This window comes from Haemaphysalis longicornis, unplaced genomic scaffold, assembly GCF_048455015.1.
Source record: "Haemaphysalis longicornis isolate Haplotype H1 unplaced genomic scaffold, Haemaphysalis longicornis Haplotype H1 scaffold_7, whole genome shotgun sequence".
Lineage (NCBI taxonomy): Eukaryota > Metazoa > Arthropoda > Arachnida > Ixodida > Ixodidae > Haemaphysalis > Haemaphysalis longicornis.
Window position 1 is genome coordinate 117066546 of NW_027526422.1, and position 9109 is coordinate 117075654.

The following is a 9109-nucleotide window of genomic DNA, read 5'->3' on the forward strand; positions in this document are numbered from 1 at the left end:
GCTGATTTCTGATTGTAATAAAATCAGTTCAAGCGCACACACAAACTGAGCTTGTGTGTTCTGAAGTGTTTTCTGAAGTGTTTTCCTTCTGTCGCAATGCCTGTTTATGTCGTGGTGGCTCTGTTGCATCTTTATCTCCTACACTCTAGCAAGGAGTTAATGTCTCACATGTATTGGCCATTTCTGGATTCGAGTGCACGTTGGTACACTGTGGCAAGGAAGTTACGGACACAAAACACCGCCCCAAGGCTCATTTATAAACACAATGTGAAATTCGCCTTTCTGATAAGATCTGATGCCCCCTGTTACCTATGGTCATCCACTATTTCCACAACATTATATGTGTCGAAGGATTTGCTTGTTTTTTGGGACACGAGGAAATGCAGAAAGTAACGTTTGAATGGCAGTCATTAGCTGAGAGTTTTTGAGTCTGGTGATTTACGTTCGAGAGCTTGGCATGGCTTTTGTTTTTACCCATGCCATCCTGCCTCGATTATTCAGCAATTACACGCCAGTATTTTTATTACTATATACCGCATTGATGGACATCTCTTGACAAACCTTTACATATATATAGCACAACTGCCTTAAGGGTTGGCAAGGAATTTTGGTTAAACCTGACAACGAAATTAATGAAAGATACCTTTTGCTATATCCTCCTAACTATAACCAGAAAGCATTTTTATATTTGTCCCACGTGATCCCCCTCGACGAGACCTTTAATTTGATACCCCACACACCGTAGCAGGACCATATAGAATTCATACCAATCAAACTAACCATGTCTCTTATTACTGTAACCAGGACGCATTATTTGAATGTCCGACGTGATTCCACTAGCTGAAACCTTCAATTTGACACCCCACATGCTTTAGCGGCCTCACCTTGAATTTAACCCATTCTATGACTCATAATGACTATCTCATGATTAGAACCACCAAGCCTTTTGAATTTGTACCACGTGATTTCCCTCGTCAATTCCGTAAATTTGATACCCTACACGCCCTAACGGAGACACTTCGAATTTTAACCCAATATAGGACTCGCCATGATTATCTCATGGTTATAACCAGGAAGTATTTTTGTATTTCTCCGACTTGATTTCGGTTATCAAGACCATTATTTGATACCCAACACATCCTAGCGGAATCAATTTGAATGTTAATCTAATCAATGACTAACCATGACTATCTAATGATATACCCATACCGCATTTTTGTCTCACTTGATTTCCCTCATCGGAACCTTCAATTTCATGCCCCGCACACCTAGTCACGTCATTGTGAATTTTAACCTAATTTATTACCCACCTTGACTATGTCATCATAATAATCAGAAAGCACGTGATTACCATCATCGAGACCTTTATGTTAATACGTCACACGACCTAGCGTCATGAACTCGAATTTTAACCGAATCTATAATTAACCATGACTACGTCATGATATAACCATAACGCTTTTTTGTCCTGAATGATCCCCACATGGAGACCTTGAATTTGATTCCCGACATTCTCTCGCAGTGTCTTTTGAATTTTACCCCAATGTTTCACTCATTATGACTGCCTGATGACTACAATCAGGAAGCATTTTTTTATTTAAAACGCGTGATTCCGTAAATTGGGACCTTTCATTTGTTACCTTACACGCCTTAGCTTCACCAGTTTGACTTTTCACCCAATCTATTGCGGCCATTATTCTGCCTAAAAGGACGTTGCCCAGTCAATTCAGCTAATTTATTTGAAACCGCAGAAGGGACAGCCCCCGCCCTTTATCCCCGCGGCTCTCACCTCTTCCTTTGTGACCCCTTTGTGACCCCTTTGTGGCCCCTAAGAGCAGCAGGCGAACAACCAGCAAGCAAGCGCCGCAGTCTGCTTTCCCACCACCCTTTCCCAACCTCTTAGTGGATCCAACAGGAGGGGAATTTAAGGCAACCCTTTTTTATGACCTCACCAGTCAATTATCACTAACGCGCCAAGCCGCGAAAACTTGGTATACAGCAAGTTCTTAGGGACATGAAAATTTAACAAGAAACTAAAAAAAAAAATCAGACGTCCCCTCCCTGCCAACCTATCATGCGGATCGCGAATGGTGCCGTAACCGCAGGTAACCTGAATTCCGAGCCCACAGCGACGCATAAAACTTAACAGCCAACCATAGCTGCCTGCGAGGTTACTCATATGTACTCAAACTCAAATAGGACTGAAAACTCATATGTACTCTGAAATCAAAATGGACTCAAAACTCAAAATGTACTTAAACTCAAAATCTACTCACTCAAAATGTACTCGTATTCAAAATGTACTCAAACTCAAAATGGACTCAGAGCTCAAAATGTACTCAAAACTCATACTTTACAAAAACTCAAAACGTAATCAAAACTCAAAATGTACTCAAACTCAAAATGTACTCAAACTCAAAATGTTCTCAAAACTGAAAAAATACTCAGAACTCAAAATGGACTCAAACTCAAAATGTACTCAGTACACAAAATGTACTCAAACTCAAAATGTACTCAGAACTCAAAAAGGACTCAAACTCATTCGGACTCAAACTCAGTCGGGCTCACTCGGCTCAAACTCATTCAAGCTCAAACTCACCAGGCCACACTAGCCTCACGCTCACTCACTCAAACTCATGCGTGAGTTTGAGTCCAAATGAGTCTGAGTGAGTGGACTCATGAGGGAGTTCGCCGACCTCTGGTGAAGAGACGCACCTTCTCTAACGAAAAAGTAGATTTTTTGATTAAAGGTGTCAAAACTGATGCACTGACGCATTTCTCGTTCTCCGTGTTAATAACAACAGCCTCGAAGACTTCCCTATCGGTTTATTAACAACATGTGAAGAAGATGCTCGTCTGCATTAATTAGGGAGTGCACACGCTTCTACAGCAATGGCTAGCAAGGTGGCTAGTCCATCTCTGTGCCCTCACAGCAAGCGGTGCTCTCTCAACCTGCCACTTAAGCACCTGCCGGTGGGAACGACGTAGCACAGTTTTCAGTCCAGAGGGATTCGGTAGACCACACCCGTCGCGCACTCCACAAACTTTGTTGCATGTTTTTTGATGCAGCGTGGCTGATCGGATTGCTCATTGTCCTTTCGAACTATCTTGGAAAGCTTCTGAGAAGCTGAAAATACAACCTGCCCACTACATTTTCTACCTACCTTCTTCAGGCGGTGAGACACCTGGTGCACACATGGCATCGCAACCCCAGGGGTTTTCTCGCGCTGGCCATCCACACCTAGTGCTTTGGCGCTATTCACTTCCTTTAAAAGGCTCTCCGCCACAGAAGCCACCCTTTGTCACTGATAGCCCGCCATTTGCAATCTTTCAGCTTGATGCAGCAAGCCTGCCTGCATTTTGTTCGGGCAAGACCCAGTGAGCGCCGCTTTCATATGATTCTTCGCTATGCCCCGCTTCACGAGCTTCGACTAGGCGGACTGCTAAGGTGGGATGCCCTTTTGGATACGAAGAGCCTACTGCCAACACGGCTGACCATCCCCAATGAGTAGGCGGAAGTTCAAAGACTGCAGAACACCCTCTTCCGGTATCTCGTGAGTGAACTTAAGACCCTCTGCACACTCAGAGAAAATGTTGAGCACATCCGAATCATAGTCTCGGTCATCGGGCCGAACGTGCCTTATGACAAGAAAGTCTTCCACATATCTGAGTGCCTTGACAACCGGATTGACTTCAAGGCGACAAGATATCTGTCGGTCGCATTTTGCCAAGAATAGGTTGCTCAGGGCAGGAGAAATGCATGAACCAAGGCACACGCCCTTTTTTGCACAACTAGGCTATCATGGGGCCTTACCGCAGTACATTACAGTTGGTAGAATATGAGTGTCATGAAGTTATCAGAAGGTATGCCAACGGAATTCTGGAAGGACACGACCTCCTTTTCATCAACGCGCGCTTGCACCGCCACATTATTCCCTTTTCGGAATGGAGCAGAAAACATCTTCCGCATCAATGAAAAATCTAAAATACCACCTGCTGTGGCTTGTAGCTATGACAAAAATCTAGCCACCTCACCTGATTTGGACGCGCCATACGTAGGCCACCAAAACGCAAACCATTCAACTGCTTTTGTAAAATTATCGACAACAGGCCTTACCATGAGTCTCTCACCGTCAAAATAGCTCAAAAAGACACCTCATCCTTCGGGTTTTTTGCAGTGTAGAAATATTCTAGTGCGTCACTCTATGCTCCCACTATTTCGTTTCGTAGCTTTGGCAGGTTGACCTCATCACACATTCGCAGCGCTTCCCTGTTTACCTTTTCAGGATAGGCTTGAGTAAGCACAAAATTTCTCTTCCGTGCATCATCCATCTTTGCCAGGTACATGCCTTTTTCCATGAAGACAAAACCACCCTACTTGTCAGACATAGCCAAGGCCGCGTTATTGCCACGCAGGAATCTTACAGTATATTTGACACGACTCCTGCGTTGATGTGGTTTCCATGACTCCTAACAGGCAGTCGACCCCTTCAGTATCACACCTCTCTTTACCATCCTTATCAGCACAGGACGCAACTTTTCTAACCATGAATACCAAGCGGGCAGGCTGAGCCTGGTTCACAACAAAATTTTGGTCTACAATCCCACACCTATTTGGCTGCATTTGTTAGGGAGACATACCCGAGGCACTACACCTTCCGCGGCCGAGCCTTTTTTCCAAAAGACGATCGCTCGCGAAGGTGATTAGGTGGAGCCAAGCGTCGCCTAGCTATGACGTTACGGCGCCGACGCGGCGACGCGACACACAACGCGCCTATCAGTGTTGCGGAGTTGCCACTCCGGAATTGGAATGATTCCGGATTCATTCCACCTTTTCGAGATGCCGGAATGGAATGGGAATGGAATGAGAACAACGCTTGGAGGAATGGAATGGGAATGGAATTAAGCGCCTTATGCTCGGAATGGAATGGGAATGGAGTCAGGATTTTCAGACGGCGGCGTCACCATTTCTGGTTCCTTCCGGTTAGTTAATTCGTCTGTGGCGACGACTGCGTCGGTATATCTCAAAGGGAGCACCGGCGACGAAAGCAAAAACGTGTACTTGGCATTTCGAGTAACTGACTCCGCGCAGCGCGTATGCAACTGAACTTCGAGCGGCGCAAGCTCGTCTGGCCACTGGCGCCGTTAGGTCGGCTCTCCGTGTTTCGGTAGTCTTTTGGAGGCATAGCTTTCTCTGTAGAACCGTCTGTGGCGCCGATGGCAGACCAACGTCTCTCTGAGTGGGAGGCGCCGTGTGGCCAGTCCAGCAGGTGGGGAATATCATCGGGAACCAGTGGGGGGGTTGAGGGGGGATACGAACGGTGCGCATCCGAAGCCACGGTGTTTCTCACCACAAGCTGATACTGATAAATATTGGAGCTAGCAATATAAACAGTTCGCACATGACACAACAAAGCGCTTTCCTCCGGCGCGCAATGAATAGCGTTGGAGCTCGCAAGCCGACCTGGTAGGCATCACGCGGGAATACGGCGCCAACCTGTCGACCGTCTGTCCGTGTGTTGCAGCGACCGCGGGGCTCCAGTAAACCAATGCGAAGGCAGCAAAAACAAAATTGTGGGTGGGGGATTTGCGTGCCCGGCACCCGCCAAAAGCGTAAGAAGCGAGCTTCAGATATGTTACTGAGCTTTCTACCTCCACGCTGTGCTACGGAGGCTGTGGTAGTGAGCAGATGGGATATACAATTACATCAGACAATACATCAGACAAAGGGCTCAATGCTGTAAGAAATCATTCAACCATTTGAAATCACTTGAAAGCATTCAATTGGGCATTTTGAATGTACATGTGAGCAAGCTCCGCGTGACATGCCTGTGAGTTATCCACATCATACTAATTACGCTGGTATGACGGTACGCAAAGCAGACAGCGAGATAGCACGCCCCAGACTCGGCAATAAAACGAAAAAAGCCGACATCAACGTAATAGGTGCTTCATCTCGCGTCGCGCAAGAACAAACCGTTAAAACATGTTAACATGCAAATACTACAATAAGTAGTGGGATCCCGCTACTTATTATATAAAAAGGGGCAGTGTGACGCTGCCACTTTTCAAAGCGAAAGCTGTTTTAGTGGGACCGATCGCATTCTAACAAAAAACTAATGCGTTCACCCTTAGACCGGTTGCTCGACCGAAAAGCTCTGATAATGTCTCCACGCACAAGGCGCGTGCGTGAAACCGGGGACCGCAAATTTTGTCTCTCTCTCTCTCTCTCTCTCTATCTTTCTCTCTCTCTAAAACTGGGCTTCCATTGTGTCAAAACGCTTACTTGAAAATCGCAAAAAACGAACGGTTCTCAATAAAAAAACACACGCGTCGATCATAAAGGACTACAATAGTATACCTTTATCTCATAAAGCACGTAACGGTGTACACTTATACCATTCATAGTTGCGTTTACTTAGTGCGCGAAAAGTCGTCGCATGGGTTCGTTCTTCGCTTGCGGTTTGGGTGTTTGAAGGTTTGTCGATCGGTTAGACGCACTTTCAGCGAAAGTTGGGTGAACTTTTAGCTTTCGCGCTTCTCTCAGATTTCGTTAGGAAGAGACAATAGTTTTTCGAATTGGGTAGTTATGCACGACATATGTAACCAACCTGCTACGCCTCTCACCTTCGGTGACAAGTGACACATTTTGAATACTTTTGCAGTTTTCAACCCGAATGGTAACGTCAGATTCATTTTACGCTCCTCAGTAATTCAATAGAGTACCTGAGGCAGTTTTTGCATTGAGGAATTAAAGGAATGGAATTGAACTTCCCGTCCATTCCAGGAGTGGGAATGGGCTAACTTCTGTCATTCCGAGGAATTGAAAGGAATGGAATCACGACAAGTTTCAATTCCTAGAAATGGAATTGGAATGGAATGGGGATGCCCATTCCGCAACACTGGCGCCTATATAGTTACTCCGCGCCGAGCACGATGTTCACACTCTCACAAAACATGTGTCGAGCGAAGAAGTATGTAACTTCCGAGGAAGAAGACCCGCAGCGTCATCGTTTCTCTGCAACGCCGTCGTTCTTCTGCCCGAGAACATCATCATCATCATCATCGGCAGCAGCAGCAGCAGCAGCAGCCTATCTACGCCCACTGGAGGGCAAAGGCCTCCAATTATTCTGGAGAACAAGTGAGAGGGGTATGATCAAAACCGGAGTACCGCTGTGGTTGGACTGCCAACGTGTATTGTCTAGCATAACATCGTAAAATTTTGAACGTGGTAAAACCTAACAAAACTTAGCAAAACTAGCTAAACCGGATCAAGCTAGGTCGGCACCCAAATCCGCGGTTTTTTCAGCCTTGTACAACTAGTGCACGCGGTAACAATTTTTTCCTCAGGCGGTTCCTGTAATTATGACGTTATCCTTGTCTCCCCTATAGTTGTATTCAAGCAGCGAGCACCATTCCTTTTGTCGTCAGGTGCCTATTTTTACAGTGAATGCGGGTAAACCCCGAAATTTCGACACTTATCTTTGCATAAAAGATTGTAGAAGTCTACAAGCTTCCAATGAACATATCCCAAAAATTGCAGAATGTGATAACCCAAAATCTTTATTTAAGTATTTCACCAGGTTTACCGGAAGTTTTGGTGCGTGAATTTGTTATAAGTTCGCTAATTGTACCATTAGACGCATGTAGTCATTGAATTACAGGCAATATTGGAATAAATTTCAAACATTTATGCCGTTAACTTCCCATTTCTGATATCCAGAGGTTGCTTGAAGTGAAAATAGGCGTTCAGCTAATAATGCCTTAAAATAGGTTTCAACAAACCTTACACCATTTTTTTTAGGGCGACAACTCTATCCGAAGTACTGAAATACTTTAAAGCGTGTTTACTTTCATTTTGTTCTTTAGGACATATGAGTTGGCCTTAGAAACAGGAAAACAATATTTATCTGGAGTAAGTGGTTATTATAAACAAATTTGTATGAAGAGTAATGTATGCGTTTTGCATGAAGTCCCGTGAGACGCTACTGGTGTAAAATATTTCGAATGGCATCAGTACATGCCAAACGCGATTTGGTATCTTTAAATAATTACGCTGTAGATGTGTTTTCCGAAGCTAAATTGTCTGGTGAAAATACCTTCTCTTATACTCTGGCTAAATGGCTCTCTCAAAAATACTTTTGACAGAAACAATGGTCTCTTCGGAGTCTTCAAATCGTTTCGGAAGTACCGCTCCATCGAGCAAAAAGGACTCTGCAGATTTTTTGTCTTTCAAAAAGCTGCTGCACGAATGTTTCATAGCGGACATAAAGACTTAGATAACTGAACAAAACAGGTGTAAAAATGTAGTATGAATGTGAAAACTTAGACACTAATCTGCTGCGCACCGGAGTGGACATAAGCGGACCCTGCTGAATTGTGTGGCACCGTAAGGAAGCCGTAGCACCAAGGATTTTTTGTCATACCTACTTCACTTCAATTTTTTCAATCCAGCCGTGAGCCGTTCCTGTCTGCAATCAATTTCTCCTTTCTCATTTCTGAAACCTTTCGTTAACCGCAGAGCTGTTTTAGCAGAGCGTTATCCGTCCTTCGCACCAACAAACCATACAAAGTGATAATGTCACCTCGCACTGTCTAGCAACCCCTGCGCAGCTGTGCATAGCTTCCCTTCTGCTTCGCTAGCCTAGGTACGGCTCCGCCGATCGTCACCGCCGCCCGTCAAGCCAATACGTTACTGCGCAACACATAGTATAAAACCTAGTATAAAACACATAGCATAAAACCATAGTAGAGTCGCACTTGTGGTACAACTGGTATTTTTTGTGGATGTGCCCAAAACAGGGCGCACAGAAAATGGCACCACGTGACATTTTTGCCGATTATTTGCTTTGGTTGCTGCAGAGTTCACGTTTTGTGTGCACGAAACAGAGAACGGCTGAGCAGTTCGCTTCAGCAATTGGAACCCAAAAATTTTTATATAATTTTTAACAGAATACAGGAGGCAAAGCACTATTCAAAGAATATGATTGGACGCAAAACGTTTTTGTGGCCTTCTCCGTAAAGCGAAACAATTGTAGTGCGCCCTACCTTAAAGCCCAATGGGCAAACAATATAAATACTTGTCGTTCTTTGTTCTTAACAGTCACCT